The sequence below is a fragment of the Mytilus trossulus genome, chromosome 9 (assembly GCF_036588685.1).
Source record: "Mytilus trossulus isolate FHL-02 chromosome 9, PNRI_Mtr1.1.1.hap1, whole genome shotgun sequence".
Lineage (NCBI taxonomy): Eukaryota > Metazoa > Mollusca > Bivalvia > Mytilida > Mytilidae > Mytilus > Mytilus trossulus.
In genome coordinates, this window is record NC_086381.1 from 29,908,242 (window position 1) to 29,924,894 (window position 16,653).

The 16,653-nt window shown below is 32.1% G+C and overlaps 1 protein-coding gene across 6 annotated transcripts in view; it reads right to left on the bottom strand.

Moving 5' to 3' along the window:
• Window positions 1-16,653, bottom strand: part of LOC134685515 (alpha-1,3-mannosyl-glycoprotein 4-beta-N-acetylglucosaminyltransferase C-like) — a 54,646-nt gene that overhangs the window by 9,842 nt on the left and 28,151 nt on the right. For 3 of the 6 annotated variants that reach the window (XM_063545276.1, XM_063545274.1, XM_063545278.1), the window contains exon 2: window positions 3,751-3,839. The gene's annotated coding sequence lies outside the window, so the exon portion shown is untranslated. Of the gene's footprint in view, window positions 1-3,750; window positions 3,840-10,197; window positions 10,422-12,219; window positions 12,353-16,653 lie in introns of those variants that run through there. The other 3 variants (XM_063545273.1, XM_063545277.1, XM_063545275.1) reach the window with 2 other exon arrangements.

The window sequence follows — 16,653 nt, forward strand, 5'->3', positions numbered from 1 at the left end:
GAAGTGGGGCGTCCGTTTGGCTGTCTGGGATGTATCAAGTTCGCAGTCACGTCCGGTCAGAAGAACGCTTGCAACAACTCTTTGAGGGGTCCGTATGTGGCCTGTTGCTAGGCAAAATTTCTGTCCCTATCCAATTTACCCTCATTTTCCAGTGGCAGTCCAAATTTCCCAGACCACCATCCTAGATGGCCTCTATTACAACAAATTAACCTAACTATTGTATTTATTGTAAACTTGTCCTCGTCCTGAATATGCATGAAATATTTGCAACTGGACGTTAAGCAAACAACAATCAATCAATCAATCTGAGACTTACTCTTGCAACAAAAGACGACTCCGGTTAGTGCGATGTATAATTACATAGTTCAGCATGCATGGAATACAATTGAACAGAGTTGGATCTGCTCAGTCTAATGATTAATCCAATGTCATATCGAAATAATAAACAATTTATATATAACAAGACAAAGATTACTTAAATAGACTTTGTTTATGTGTTACATATTTGTTTTTCGTTCATTTTTTTACATAAATAAGGCCGTTAGTTTTCTCGTTTGAATTGTTTTACATTGTCTTATAGGGGCCTTTTATAGCTGACTATGCGGTATGGGCTTTGATCATTGTTGAAGGCCGTACGGTGACCTATAGATGTTAATTTCTGTGTCATTTTGGTCTTTTGTGGATAGTTGTCTCATTGGCAATCCTACCATATCTTCTTTTTAATTTTGACAAATATTTCTCTAAATGAGTGACAAACTCAATTAACGGATAACAGAAAAAATAGCAAATAGACAATAATTGACAATAGAACATACATACTTTAATATGGAATTCAACATAATTAATACGAATAATTACAGATGAATTGAAGTAACATGTCGCAAAATGTCACAAAATGATTTTACAAAAATATTCGAAATGTCGCGAAATCAAATTATTTTCACTGTGACACCTTTCTGCCAGAAAATCATTGTTCTGATCTATACATTGATTGAATTTTTGTAATTTCACAGTTCAAACATCAATTTTGTAATCATGATTTTTATGAAAAAGGGTAAGAGAGCAATTCATTTTTTTTTTGGTGTGTGTGGAGGGGGTGTAAATGAGCCAGAATAGTTTTGATGGGTTTTTTTTTACTTCTGCTTGACCTTTTTTTATTTTTATTTATCGAATTAGGGATTAATATATTGCTAAAATTTATCCCCTTTATTAAATTAAATGTTCTTTCCCCGAACTGTAGACCCGCCAAACAATTATATACCATTTAACTGATCTACACTAAAACCGGAAATAAATAAAGGCCGATTCACTTTCTAGGCAAATATCTAATACATATTCAAATGTTAATTCTTTCAAATATTGGAAACTTTCAGACATATGTTGAAGGAGCAGCAAAAATGGCCGGGAAAAAACGACAAAAAACGAAAACAAACGTGTCATATAGATACTGTTTTGCATGACAGACGCGCGTTTCGTCCACAAAACTCATGAGTGACACCCAATCGAAAAAGCTTACTCGTTCAAATAAAGGACGAATTAAGAGAACACAAAACTTTACATACGAGTTTTTTTCTCTTTTCTTTAGTTTTTCTAATTTAATATTTAGTTTATTGTTTGCTATTTCGCAGGTTTTTTTTAGAAAATGATAACATTCCCTGTGACCTTTTTTTTTGTTATCGTATTCAGAGGCGGATCCAGGGGGTGGTCACCCTGTGCCGGTGACCACCCCCTGGGTTTGCAAAAATGGTGCACCATGTACCAAAAAATGGTGCACCTTGAACATTTTGAAAAATAAATTCGTCGATCAAATCATTTTGTCTATCGTAATTAGCAGTCATAAAGTTGTCATTACTTACCCTAAGACTAAATACATGTACCTTGACAGCAGGTGTTTATACCATGAACATGTAATCAACAATCGCTAATTACTTGGTCGATTTCTTTGATGTTAAGGTTTAAAAATGAAGAGACAGTCCACAAATCTTAGATGTTTTTAGCAGTAAGTTTATACTTTTTTTACATTACGTTTATATATAAATCTTAATTTTTAAAGTTTTTATAATAACTTTTCTCGACCAATAACATATTTTTTATTGTGATGCCAAAATTGAAAAATAATTTTAAAGTTTTAAAGTCACATAAATATTCTATATTGAATAAATACCCCGGTTCCATCATCTGTTTATCTAAAAGTTTCGTTCATTCCAATTTTTTAGTAACTTATACCCTCTTTCCTTCAGGAAACGCCACAAATCAGCCCCCTCTTTAAAAGTACAAACGACTTGTAATGGACCTAATATCATTGATACGAATAAAAGTGATCAGATTAAAGAAACAATCCCCATATTACATACAAGTACAAACGACATTGGTTTTGTAAAATAATCAACACGTAAATTAACAAACAAAGAGAAATTTTATTTGATAAGAAATCTTTTCCAACCTGGAATTAACTATATGCAGGAAAGAACAGACTGTTTCAGCTGAATTGGCATAATCGCTATGATGGGCTAGTGTATTCACCTTCACAACAAGGAGCTTACTGCATATACTGTGCTCTGTTTGAGGTTGATAGTTTGGACAGATTATCATGCAAACCATTAAAAGATATGGCACATGCAAGTACAAGACTTAACGAGCATTTCGGCCGTGATGAAAAATCATGTAAAAAAAATCAAAGATATTACAACATTTATTGATAAAGCAATGAATGAACGTATGAAAGTAAACCTAACTTGATATGTTTGCACGCAGGCATGCAAGAAAAATGAAATTGGAATCAATTTTATAAATAATGTATAACTTTTGTCTAATATAGTTGTAACTATTTTCATGATACCAATATAAAAAAATGAATTTTAATTTAAGATTTCAAAAGGTGACCACCCCCTAATAAATTCCTGGATCCGCCCCTGTTATTGTGGAAATTACGGATGGTTTTCTGATTCATAATAATTCAATGGAAATTCAGTAAAATATCTTGACTGAAAGTAAATGCCATTTTTTGTTAATTATTGTATAATTTGAATCCCCTACCCGTATACTTCTAATATAATGGATCTACACTTGTTTTTTGGGGGACCCTTTATAGCCCGCTGTTCGATGGAAGCCAAGACTCTGTGTTGAAGGTCGTCTTTTGACATTTATATTACTTTTACAAATTGTGACTGAGATGAAGAGTTGGCACTCATACCATATCTTTTTATATTAAGATAATAAATTGATGATTTGAACTTACTGGTTAGAGGGCCGAGGGCCGAGCTTATGCAATAACTATAGTTTTGAAAAGATGATTCAACGAAGTTTAAATAATATACATAATGGACAATCGTTGTATCGTTTAGAAGATAACACTGTCCCTCCGGGTTCGTGGTATCCTTTTAATGACCCAATGCTTAAATCCATTGTACCTTTTTCATGGAACATACCGTGTTCCAATACATCAATGTTGAATATCTTAACTAGTAAATTATTTTAAATAATACAATTTACAAATTATGATTCGCAAAATACTACAAAACTTAAATGATCGCTTGATAAGCTTAAAAGATATTGATAATATATATTTAATATTCGAAGTTGTCGAACTAATTTTTCGTAGATACAAGTAAGATTAGGAGAACACGGACTATTCTATACAATGTATTGATGGGTCGCTATTCCTAATCCAAGTAAACTTGCGTGTTTCCATGAGATTTAACTAAATTATTTTAGTTGTAGTTACTGACGTCTTTCATTTAAGATACTTACCACCTTAAAAGTAGAGTAATCACAACAAATCGTATTATCTTATTGATGACGAACTCAAGAACAGTATCTGTCTTTCTTTACGTTGATTACTACAAATAGAAATAGAAATGTAAGGTTGAATCTTTTATAAAATGTATTGACAATGCGACTGAGTGTTGTGCATACTACATTTCCTTTATGTTCACATTGTCGTAACTAAAATCCCGCCCTCCTTTTCCTGGGATTTTACCTACCGATTTAAACCGATCAATGGATATGTACTTACATGTGGAACTCGGCGGGTGCTACATAAGGAGCAGGATCTGCTAACCTTACCGAAGCTCCTCAGATCAAACAAAGGTTTTGGGTGGGTTTCGTGTTGTTCAGTATTTAGTTTTTCGTGTGATGTATTGTATTGTATTGCGTTGTTTGTTTGGGCTTTTTTTCTTCCCTCCGGCTGGTTCAATGTGCAATACATACGTTATATTGATCTGGGGCATCAGCATAGTCGGCGAAACGCTTGGTATAATTCTACATCTTAAGTATTCAATTGTAGTTTATAAATATGGGTAGACAGTTCTGAACTGTACAATATACAATTTGAGACGTCATACATGATACATTAACTACATGTAACAGGACTTGTTTATTGTGCAACTGGATTTGGAAATTCAATAAAATGATTAAAATGTTGTGTTATATAATCTGTAATGGGTTGTCTGAGCATTTAATAGCATCACATCACACTCAGTATTGGTTCACATTTGAAATTAAAATTAACGAACATTGAAAACATGATAAAAATCATATCCGTGATATGAAATAAAGACAATTAATTTACGTTTTTATCTTTTGTTCTTCGGATTCGGTGATTCATTAGATTGATTGAAGCTTACTGCTATTAAATTAAATATCAATATTATAAGATTGAGGTTTTCCCTATAGACTGCTCGATATTTTATATTCATGACTAAACATGCCATATCCATGTATATCTAAAAGATACAAATTAGGACTAAAACAATACAAAATGTTCATTGATGTGAAAATAAAATATATATTTTTTTAATGTTCAACTATTCATTTATCGATGTTCTCCATCTTAATAAGAGATTGAATATGTATCTATGTTTCAGAGGTTATTGCGTTGTTACAATTTATCGCAGAACTTCCTATCAATTCTCATAGGTTTTTTAAATAATTCATCTCAGGTCTCACGAAACACTGGTGCTAATGAAACATTTATAGTCGGGGACACATGATTTATTCATTAGGAAAGATAGGCATCTGAACTAGTTTCAGCTTAGACGTATTATATTCATTATACATCTAAGATTTCAGAAAGTCACGAGTACTTTTTTAGATTGGTACTTTTCATCCATCGTCATTCTGTTTGTTGCTAATTAGCAATATCATGGGTCAAGCTTTTTCCAACTGAATTTCACCAGTTTGGTATTAAAATATGATGAGTCGTTACAACAAAATCCCAGGCTAGAGGAGACTTAAACACTCACAAACATGTAACTTTTATGTGTAACCTCTCCACATTATGTAAGGGAGCTACCATTTGATTTTTATGGGGGGAGGGGGGCTAGGATGAAATTTAAAAAAAAAAATAGGCAGGACAGGAGTTTTGAGTAAAAAAAAGGCAGGATGAGACACTTGCATAAAAGAAAAGTCAGGACCAGGACAACTATTTAGGTAAAAAAAGGCAGGATAAACTAAAAAAAAAGAAGGCAGGACCGAACAGAGTGAAAAATAAAAAGGCAGGACAGAGATTACAGCTAAAATGCAGGACAAATTTGTTCATCCTAGCCCCCCCCCCCCCCCCCCCCCCCCCCCCCCCCCCCTACTACTAAAATCAAATGGTAGCTCCATAAGTCAATGTCCAAAATTGAGAGAATGTTACCGAATGGTTGTTGTGGATTGCTGTCCGCCATTATTAATGTTTCAACAATACTGAGGACGTCTTTGGCCTATTTTAGTTTAACAGTTACTGTATTTATAGTGCGGTGACAGAAGTGTAAAAAGTCGTCTAGATCGCGAGTTTAATCTCCCCAAATAACACACGGCTAAAAATGGTCTTAACTTAAAGAAAAATATGTCTTCTTTAGTTTTTGCCCTGTCGTCAGAATTTCGTACGGTCACATTTTTCCAAAAAGTCGGTTTATTGACTAGTAGTATATTGGAGAGTTTCAATCCCCCTTTTTCAAAATGAAAAATTGTGTATGTTTGCTTACATTTAACTGAAATAGTTTTTCCTGAAGCTGTGTTTTTATGTCAAAATATTCTATTCAGTATTTCATATTCTTATAATCTATAAAATTTGCGAAGTTTGGACTGTTTAAAATTGAGGTAATTTTAATTGCAAATTCAGACACAAACTTTAGTTTTTTCTTCATAGTAGTAATAAAAATTATCCCATAATATTTTAAGCATATAGTATTTCATAAACTTAATCAGTGATAAAAATTTCGAAACCAAAATATGAAAAAACCTTAAGAAATCAATGGAAAAAGAATGGAATAAAAAACTTCAATTTCAACACGGAACTTAATCACTTGCCTTCCGTCACATTTTGTGTATTAGTCACTAATTTGCTCTCAACTGATATAGGATATTACTACCTTTTCGCTATTATATACAAATATTTTCAATTAAAGTGCACTGATATATGCTTTGTTTGTATGTGTTTATATTCTATGTTTTTTTGTTATAAAACATGATATACTTTGTCAGAAAAGTCGTATTGTAAAATCAAAATAATCGACGGATAGTTTCAGTAAATATTCCGTAAATATCTCAAGTCCGTTGCAACTGGCTCCATGAAGTCCAAAGAAAAGACAAAAGTTTTTAATTTAAGTTTAAATTTTTTCAGTGCTTAATATGGCAAGAAAAAGAAAAAAAACTCGACTGAAATTTTGAGTCAATTAACCAGTATAGGGAAGTCGATTTTTGTATCTGCATTGAATAAAAGATTAGATGAGGTGAACATCAAAATGTTTCATGCGATAGCTGTTAATTTGCAGAAGTCCTTGCAGGCAGTTATAGGTGTCTTTCGTCCCTTTTTTTATCATCTTTCGTGCTACAAAATTATACAAGTAAACATATTTGTTCCCCCTTTTAGAACGAGGAAGCTTCCAATTTGATATTTAATAACGACTTACAACTATCAGACTGTTGTCCCTCAGGTTCGGGTATGTGTACGCGTTCTAGAATGCAGTCGTTCAACTGGAGCGCTTGTATATTTTGTTGCAACAAAACATTTTAGAAAGATCAAAATCTACTCAAGTTTGAATCAGATTAAGAAATTCAATGTTTGAACGGTTCCAGATAAAGTTAAAGTTGAAATAGTTTCCCGTCCATCATTTAAACTTCAAGCACTTTGTCATTTTGTTTGCAATACAAATTATTTGCCAAAAACGAAAAAAAAAATCCAAAAAATAGTTTGGCTATTGACAACGATTTAATGGTCATTCATCACACCGTTACTAGATAAATATAGATCTGTTCTGCCAGCTGATTCTAATTTAAAATATTCTAGTTGTAAAATGCAGTCTAAATTCATTGATTTCTATAGAAATTAAGTTGTCAAACAACTTCAACAAGTTTAAGGCAAATATAACAATATAGGTAGCAGATTAACTATTTGAGATGCCATATCAGCTGCTAGTCAATTGAAAACTTGCCTCAAAATCTTAATGTCAAATGTAACAGACACAAATAACGGATATATCATTCCGCTGCAAGTATACAATAGAAAAGACATATGTACAAACTCTACAGAAGTATACCCAACCTCGGAAGAATTGTCTCTTTTTTCTCCAATTCAGTCAATGCCTTCGTTTTGATTCCAATTCATTTTATGGTAACTCTAAGAAACTGCATACAGCTAAGACTATTCTCAGGAAATGGCACAAGAGAAATTGCGCAAATGCTAAGCAATTGTTGAGTCAACTGTTTGTGTGGCCATTTTTTTAACGCCTTTTCATTTAGGATTGGCTTTACAAGTGTACATGAGTTTGGTTCGAAACACCTTGTTGAAACCTTGAATGCCAATGTATGTTATGCTTCTTAAAGTAAAATGCGACGCTATCTAATGTGTTGCCAACCATTAAATTGAGCAAATTCAAGATAGAGTGTACGTCTCATGCATAATGTTTCCCCATCATCTTTGCAGACAATCAAATGGATGTTAACCCCATTTAAGATCTCTGTTAAATCTTGGATGAATTGAAAGGGATGGTTTGAAGCTGGTATTTTTTTAGGAACAAATGTCTTCGGACTTCCTACAATACCTTGTCTATACTTGTACAGAAAAACTCAAACTTACGTGTTTGATTTGAGCAGAACCTGTCATGTGCAGACCTGTGGCCATGACTGAAATGTGTAGAAATATTAAAACTTGTTTTGTGACGGTTGATGAAAATGTAGATGATTGAGATAACGGTTGATTAGGTATAAAGCTTGTTGCACTGATACACACGGTCCCAGTCCCCGGGTAAGGGGAGTGTTGGCGAGCCCTTGAAAAAAGTCAAACCCCGCCACATTCTGTTTGTGTCTATTTCAAGTCACGAGACGGCAATGCAGTGTTTGTCGTTTGTTTCTATATACTGTATTTGTTTGTTTCTTATTTATTTTGTACATTAATCAGGTTGATAGATTTTTTGTTTATCTTACATTATTCATTTCGGTAATTGAAGACTGTGCAGTATAAATTTTACTCATTGTTGAAGCCCATACGCGACGTATTGGTAATTTATGTCTCATTTGGTCTCATTTGGAGGGTTGCATCATTTGCAATCATATCACATCTTTTTTTTTATATGGAATACTTTTGAAGTTTGTGGTGTGTTGCAAGAAAAAAAGGGGGGATATAGGTACAAAAATTATAATGTAATAGATAGTAACCAGAGTAAAATACACAACAACAGATAATACTTTATGGAAGCATTAATAATTATGTGAAAAAACAAGAGCAACGAGTAGTCTATAATTAAACCTGAAGTATCCACAATTCAATTTGAGGTCATATTTGATTGTAGTGTTCTATTGCTTTGATTTGATACCTCAACCAATATGATAGTTTAAAAAATAATTTTAAAGTATTGTCTTGCATGACACCTGATTTTTATCTGAAATTGTAATTTTTCATAAGGTTAAGGTGCTCTAAACATTTTATAGGTCGAAAACTTAATTTTTGAAGTTTTGTTTATAAAACGTGGTTTTAAGATTTTTTTGATGAAATAAATCTTAATGATTAAGGTTTATGTATAAAAGCAATCATTAATAGAGCCAAAACAGTATCATTTGTATTTATGTAGAGTTAAGAAATAGAAAAAAATGTCAAAATTGAAACCCTCCCAAATTTTTACAGATTTTTACATTTGATCTTTGACCTTAATTTAAAAAAAATATGACCATATTAAGTCTTGACGACAGGCATATTATTCTAGTACACGATTTCCTCTTTCCAATGATATATTATATAGGTGTGTGTTCGGTGGGGAGATTAAATTCAAAATAATCTACCTTCAGTCACCGCACTATTATTGATTATTTGATTGACGTTTGTTAAACTTCAGTGGCAAATATTTCAAACATTTTCAGGAAATATCAATTTTGTAATAGAAGAAAGGGTGGAAGTTATAATATCATTTTCTCGGATTAATTTTCACCTCTTGAGAGTGCAAATTGGAACCACATTTTATTAACGGTAGAATCACCAAACCGTAACTAACGGTTGACAATATTTTACCTTTGGGGAAAGGTAAAACAACACATGTTTTCGCCCTCCTGGTTCAGCAATACTAACGAATAAAAATGGTGAGAACATACGGCAGCATAATATTTTCTCCAAAAGGATTTTTTTTAAATTGAGATTCCTATAGAATAAATAAGTGTACGCCAAGAATCTTACCTTCCTACAGACCTACCTGATTAAATGCATGTTGCAAAGGTGTTTTAGTGGGTACATGTAGGAGTGTGGCACTCTTTATATACAAGCCTTTGGTTTTTAAATTCCCATTCTGACGACGAAGACGGAAGTTTTTAACGACCTTGAAAGGCTTTACGGCCCTTGCACGGTCGGTCCCATTCTGGTCGAACGTGGCTTCGTATTTATACATGAAAAACAGCCAAACGAACGCCTCTCGTTAACATGGCCTTTGTGGACGAATCAGATATCTCGTTTGACAATATATGCACCAGACACAACCCATGAGGTCAAAAATCAAATTACGATAATCATTGTAACGATGATATGGTGGTGTATACTTTTGTAATTGAACCGTGGGCAAGAATGTTAAATTGTTTGATACTGTCTAATTATTTGTATAGTACAGTATTTCCATACATTATGAAAGTAATTTAAAAATATGTTCGTTTCCACAAACGTGTCAAATCAATAAACAATTACCCAAGTATAATTCATTATCTATCAGTTAAAGTTTGTCTCAATGTATTTACCTTTAGCAATGAAACGTTGTTTATCCAAAATTCTTCCGCAGAAATCATTCATGAAGGATATCAGATGTGCTAGCAACGACATTATCTGTCTGAATCCATTATGTAATAAAATAGGTTGTTTTTACGTAGAAACATCAGTTCACACAAATTTGGTAATTTCTTCCTCAATAACAAAAAAAAATCAACCATTCGTGGTACATTTCGTCTATTTGTATGAATTTTTAAAGTTTTAAAATTGATGACCCGATTCGTTTCGGGTCAAATTTTAGTAAAAATAAACTTTATTTAAATGGTGTGTACAGTTATCTCATTTACTATTATACCACATCTCAATGTTTTGAAAGTCACGAGTATTTATAATTGACGTGTAAGATTTACTGAGTCCTATTTTTTTGTAATTGTTGTGGAAAGTTTAATGTTATGTCGATTGTGGTATACATTTTTTCCTGTCTGGTGTGTGTGTTGGGGGGGGGGGGGGGGGGGGAGGGGGACTGGGAATTCATTTGCCATAGCATCATACGGTCTGACGTGGGAAGTTGAATCAGTTTATCAAAACTCGTAAATTGTTTTCAATCATAAAACCAAAATTAATGCACACCTTCACTTTTTGGTGTTGCATTGTTTAATATGCATTCACTTCATTATGCAACGTTTTTGAATAATCAATAAAATTAATATATTTTTGGTCTAAACCTGTACATTTAAAAAACTTCCTTATGCAACATGTAGGATCATAATAATGTTTGTTATTGATTCAGTTGAAATTTGTATGTTTGTAAATGCAAAACTTTCGTGTATTTCTAAACTTTGCAATGTCTAATTATATAGCCATTGGTCATTTAGTATTGGTCATAATGGTCCGCCAGACGTGCGTTTCGTCTATGTTCAAGACCGTATGAGTATTTGGACAGTACGCGTACGGTCTAGACCGTATGCGTACATTTTCAAAATACGCGTACGGTCTGACTATTATTATGAAGTTGGTCACGTTTATCAGATACAAATGTATATAACAGATCAACATAACTTTTATCTCAAATTGATGTAAAAAGTTCAATTGTAATTGAAATAAAAAATAATAATTAATTATAACTATTTAAAAAAAAAACGTTTATTATATCTGTTAATCTCCTGTATTTTGCATGTCAGTAATTCATAAACTGAAGCCAAGTATGCTAATTGAAATTGAAGTTATCGGAAGTAAACTTAGATTGGGAGGACAATCGTTTTAGAATATTTTGGAACTTTACAAAAAACAAATGCAAATGGAACGTGCATGAACAAATTATGTTACTGTAAAAAAAAATATGACGTTCTTTGTGGAAGTCAGTGTCACCTTGAGTACCAAAATAGGAATCACGGATAAAAAAATAAACACACATTTAATTTCAATTGTTCGCTTAATCATTTTATCCCTAAACATGTAATAATAACAATTGGTATAACTAAAAATAATGATTTTGATGAATATGTGTTTAAATTTAACTCATGTGATCCTAAAACATCAGCTGGACCGTACGCGTATACTCATACGGTCCGACCGTACGCGTATGGTCGGACCGCACGAGTATACGTATACGGTCCGGACCGTACGCGTACGGTCCAAATACTCATATGGTCTGGAACATCTACATAAGACTCATCAGTGATGCTCATATATAAATACTTCTTAAGCCAATGAATTACAAAGTTTGGAAATGATTATGACTCAATGTTACTACCTTTAGTAATATGGAGTCAATATTATTTCATAAAATAACGCCGAGTCAATATGTCACACTTGCGAAAAAAATATAATACAAACATTGTAAATCGGAAAACAGGTGACTATATAAACCAATGAGAAACGAGAAAAATCATACAACTAGTAATATTTAACGATATTTTTAAGCAGGATCATATTTTGAAAAGAAAAAACAAAACATTTCATTTAAATTTAGTGCTACAAGAGGATAACAATTATAGATTGACAGATACACAAAATTATACCATTCCCAAATTTTTTAGCAAAACAAATCTTACCTCACTGTTGTTATTTTGTTTTTTGAGATATGGTTTTTCATTTATTCTACATCATTCTGTTTTGTAGAACAGCTTAGTGTCTTTTCTTTGAGGTTCAAAAATAGTCTAGCGGATTTCTGACTGTTTAACACAACTTTAAAGCATAAAGATGGATCTGATATACACATTAAGTAATTTTGGCAAGGAGGTAATGCTAATTTTCCCAGGAACTTAATCGACATATGGCATTTTTTTTTAAATGTTTTTCAACATTCATAAAATTCAACACCAGGAAAGTTTACTTAATATGCATTTAGGTTTTAACAGCGTCAAGGCTTACTTGTAGGCAAGACAAGACAAGACAATTTATTACAACTTAGGCACACGTATGGTGCTGCAAGAGGATAACAATAATACATTAACAATTACATATATACTTATACATTTACAAGAAAGACACACAATAAATTAATTTGATGACAAGATCGTACACGTAACCTCTCATGATAGCTCAAAACTGCAATTTCTACAGGTCAAATTGTGTTGGAAATCGTTTGATATCAACTTATTGAATCGCTATACAAGAAAAATTAATGGTAACTACATGTACCTCTTTTAAGTATTAATACGAATGATTGCAAACATAATTTAGTTTGAAATTTGAAAATAAAAATGAAAATCATATTACCAAGATACAATTGGTAGTACATGTAATCTTTTTGACTTTCAAATACAATTTAATTAATGTGAGTGATGAAGATGAAGATATAATCTTTATATCAGTTTACTTGAGATCTAGAATTGAAATTTCAGTTTCTGCTAGTAGTTCTTTTTTAATCTATGTATGATGGATATTTTGCTTATTTGAATTTATTTGTGTTAAAAAAAAATTGACAACAACTTCACACGTTTAATAATTGCTTGCGTCCGAATCTCTTTTCTAGATTTACCTTCATCACGAACGCTCAAAGCCGAACATTTGAAATCCGAAGATGTATAAGTACCAAACCGTTGAAGAGCTATATGTCAAAAATACCTAAAATAAATAGCCAAATTCATATAAAGCCAATTTTGCCTGAGGGAGTTGCAACCTTAGTTCTTTAATAATTTCAAAAGTTATAAACGGACAATATTAGTAAAGTTAGTTAAATCATGTCAGTACCGGAGCTGTATCGTGGCGATAATTACAATATTTGTCTTACCTGAATTTCAAAGTATGATTGATGTCTTATGTTATCAAGAAATTTTACCTTATTAAGTTGAATAATTTTACATAAGAATCAATATGATTGTTTTATTTTGAAACACATGTTGTCATAGGTAAGTGATGTGTAACAAAATCACATAGGCATAGCATATAAAAAAAAGTATATGAAGTTCGGATATATTATTAAAATTTATTTTTAAGATGTTGTTTAATTTGACATGTTAAATCCAAAGAGGTTATATCTCCGATGTGATTGAGTCTGAATAGACTTAAACAGATAACTTCTTTTTAAGATTTTGTTAATTTGATATTTCAAAATGAAGAAAAAACGTTTATTCATCAACCATCACAGTGAATACATTTTTTATTAGACATATCATATTCATTGATAAAATTAAGATTAAAGGGAAACTTCGCAAAAAAATCAAAAATTGATATTATGTTCATTCTGTATAAAAATGCTCAGATTCATAGATATTAAAGTTTTATTCTGCTAGATAAGAGATCACCATCGATTTTAAACTTAGAGTATCAATTCCCTCTGGTCGGCCATTTTGTAACCTTCCCCGATTTGCACCCGCGATATGTCTAGGGACCAAAACTAGAGTAACCCGATGTAGTCGTAATTGCGTGTCGATATCTTGTCAATCGTACGGTTGTTTTATCCGACTAGTTAACTTGATACGGAAAATTTACTTATCTTTTTTTTTTATAACCATGATCAACGTCATAATCTTTTATTTATAACAATAATGATAATATTGGAATTAGTTAAAAAGTAAAAATTTCAAATCATAAATATAAAGTGTTCCGTGAAACTTGAAATGTTTTCGGAAATCTAATTAGTTCATAATTCTTTTATATAATAAACTTTATTCAAATAAATTAGGATCTTCGCTCCACTGATCACCCGCATGGCTAAAGGTATTACTCCTGAAGGTATTGCAGGGGGTGTGAGGTGACACGTCCAGGTATTCAAGCGATTTCCTGTCGAGCTTGCAAATTCATCATCGTTTTACTTCTTAGGGTATTGATCAGTGTACACGGCCGATAACTTAAAACTTTTCATTTTGAACTATAAGGTGTATAATATGCATCTTTATCTTGCATGTCCGAAAGTGATATAATATACTAGTCATTACTAAACTCATACGCTTGTTTATGAAAAACATTTCTGGTGTAAAAAAAAATATTTATAAAAATATAAATAATACCTAAAAATAAACAACAGATTTCACTGTGCTTAAACGGCCGTGGGTAACTTAAGTTACCCACAGCCCAAGATGGCAGACTCTAAACTCTTTAGAGATGACAGATGATACGAAATATAATTTTTGCAACGTTTCTCATGATCTATGTAAATATCGATAGGATTTTTGAATAAAGAAATCACCTATCATCACTTCAAATTCGTTAATTTTGACTTCACTTTAGCGCAAGGCCAACTTTTAAAAAATGCAAAAGATGTCCGTAACTTATAAGTTAAAAATAATCAGACTGTCCATAACTTTATTTTCGGATGTGGGTAACTTTTTTTTCAAAATTGTAAGATTAACAATTTCAACAGTTAAAGGACTATAAACACTATCCAACCCCTTAATTATTACATAGATTTATACAATAGCGATATGCTTCAAACTAAACAAGAGAAAAAGTGTCACGGATTTTCCGTAAATTTGAAAAAAAATATTCCCGGGATAAAACGGGATCTGACGGTACGGCTAAATTTATCTAACATTCTTCTAGCTTTATAGATTGTTCACTGATGAGTCATTGGCGGAAAAAATGATATTCTTTCCTTTAAATTATATATCTAGTGTGATGTGTTGTTGATTGTGAGAGAAAAAAATGCCAATATCTAGGAGTAGATGGAAGGCTTTATTGTTGAACATGTATCAGTTTATTATAACAATACAGATAGATTTAAAATCTTCTAACAGTTTCATTGACCTCAGGGATTCAATAAGATCGGGTATCAAATCATACATATCTTCTTTAGAGGTTTGGACTGATTCATCTGTATTTCTGCTAAGGATTGACCTCTTTGAAAGTTACTGACATCATGCTAAAGTTACGGACATCCCTATTGGTATAAGGGGAAAAGTTACGGACAAGTTGTTTTGAAGTTACGGACATCATAAGTGTTTTGGCAAATCGTGCTGTAATCGTTTATTTCGTAGTAACTAACCACGTTTTACATTGCAGAGTTTTCATAAAAGATTTATATAACTTTTAAATTACTGAACATTTCTTTTGTATTCATGGTATTGTAATTATAAAGGAGCAAACTTCCTAACCGAAGCCAGGCGGCTCCATCTTGGGCTGTGGGTAATTACCCACGGCCGTTTAAGCACAGTGAGATTTGATGAAATAAAAATCTATATACATATTTTTTCCAAGGGTAAATTTGGTAAAATGTAATTTATACTCGTTGTCAATGGTGAAGGACCGATTGGATCGTACCAGAAATATTGATTTAAAAAAATGTACGCACTTGTCGACCATTCGTATATACGCCTGGATTATAAGTAACGGAACTATAATAGCGCAAATTCAAATATATACATGTATACATTGCACATAAGAAAGAAACATACATTTTGTGTAAATTTGGGTAAAAGTTTTGTAAATAGACTAGTCCACGTATGCCAACAGTATGTAATCATCAAATGTCGAAAGACTATTGTATACCAAAAGAAGAAGAAGAAGATTTGAAGAGATTTAAATACAGGTCGATATATAACTTTCTTTGGCTCATCGAAGTAATGGACATTTATATATCAATTAGATTGTTCTCGAATAAAGGAAGAAATTCGTCATCATCACAATTATTCCGACATGCATGTAATATATACGCAACTGGACGTACACTAATAATCTCAAAGGGATGTAAATATTTTCCAGGAAAACTATACAGTATCAAAGTTTCAAATCAATTTCAGGATTTATTTTCTTTCTTGATATTCAATGACAGCAATTTAAAGAACAAACTGCTTGTCCGCTTTAGTGCATGGTATTCTTGCCAGTTGAAACAGACTTATAATAACATTAAACAATAGGGAAAGATGACAAAGCAAATATGTTCGTAAATTGTGATTCCATTCCAAAAAGATTCTTAAATTTTCTGTCAATTTTTTAAAGCATCTTTTTTCAAATATCTGAAGTATTCGTGCGTTGTGAGATTTGAAATATTTTTATGAGAACATTAATTCCTAAATAGGTAATTAAAGATAACTTTGGATGGACTA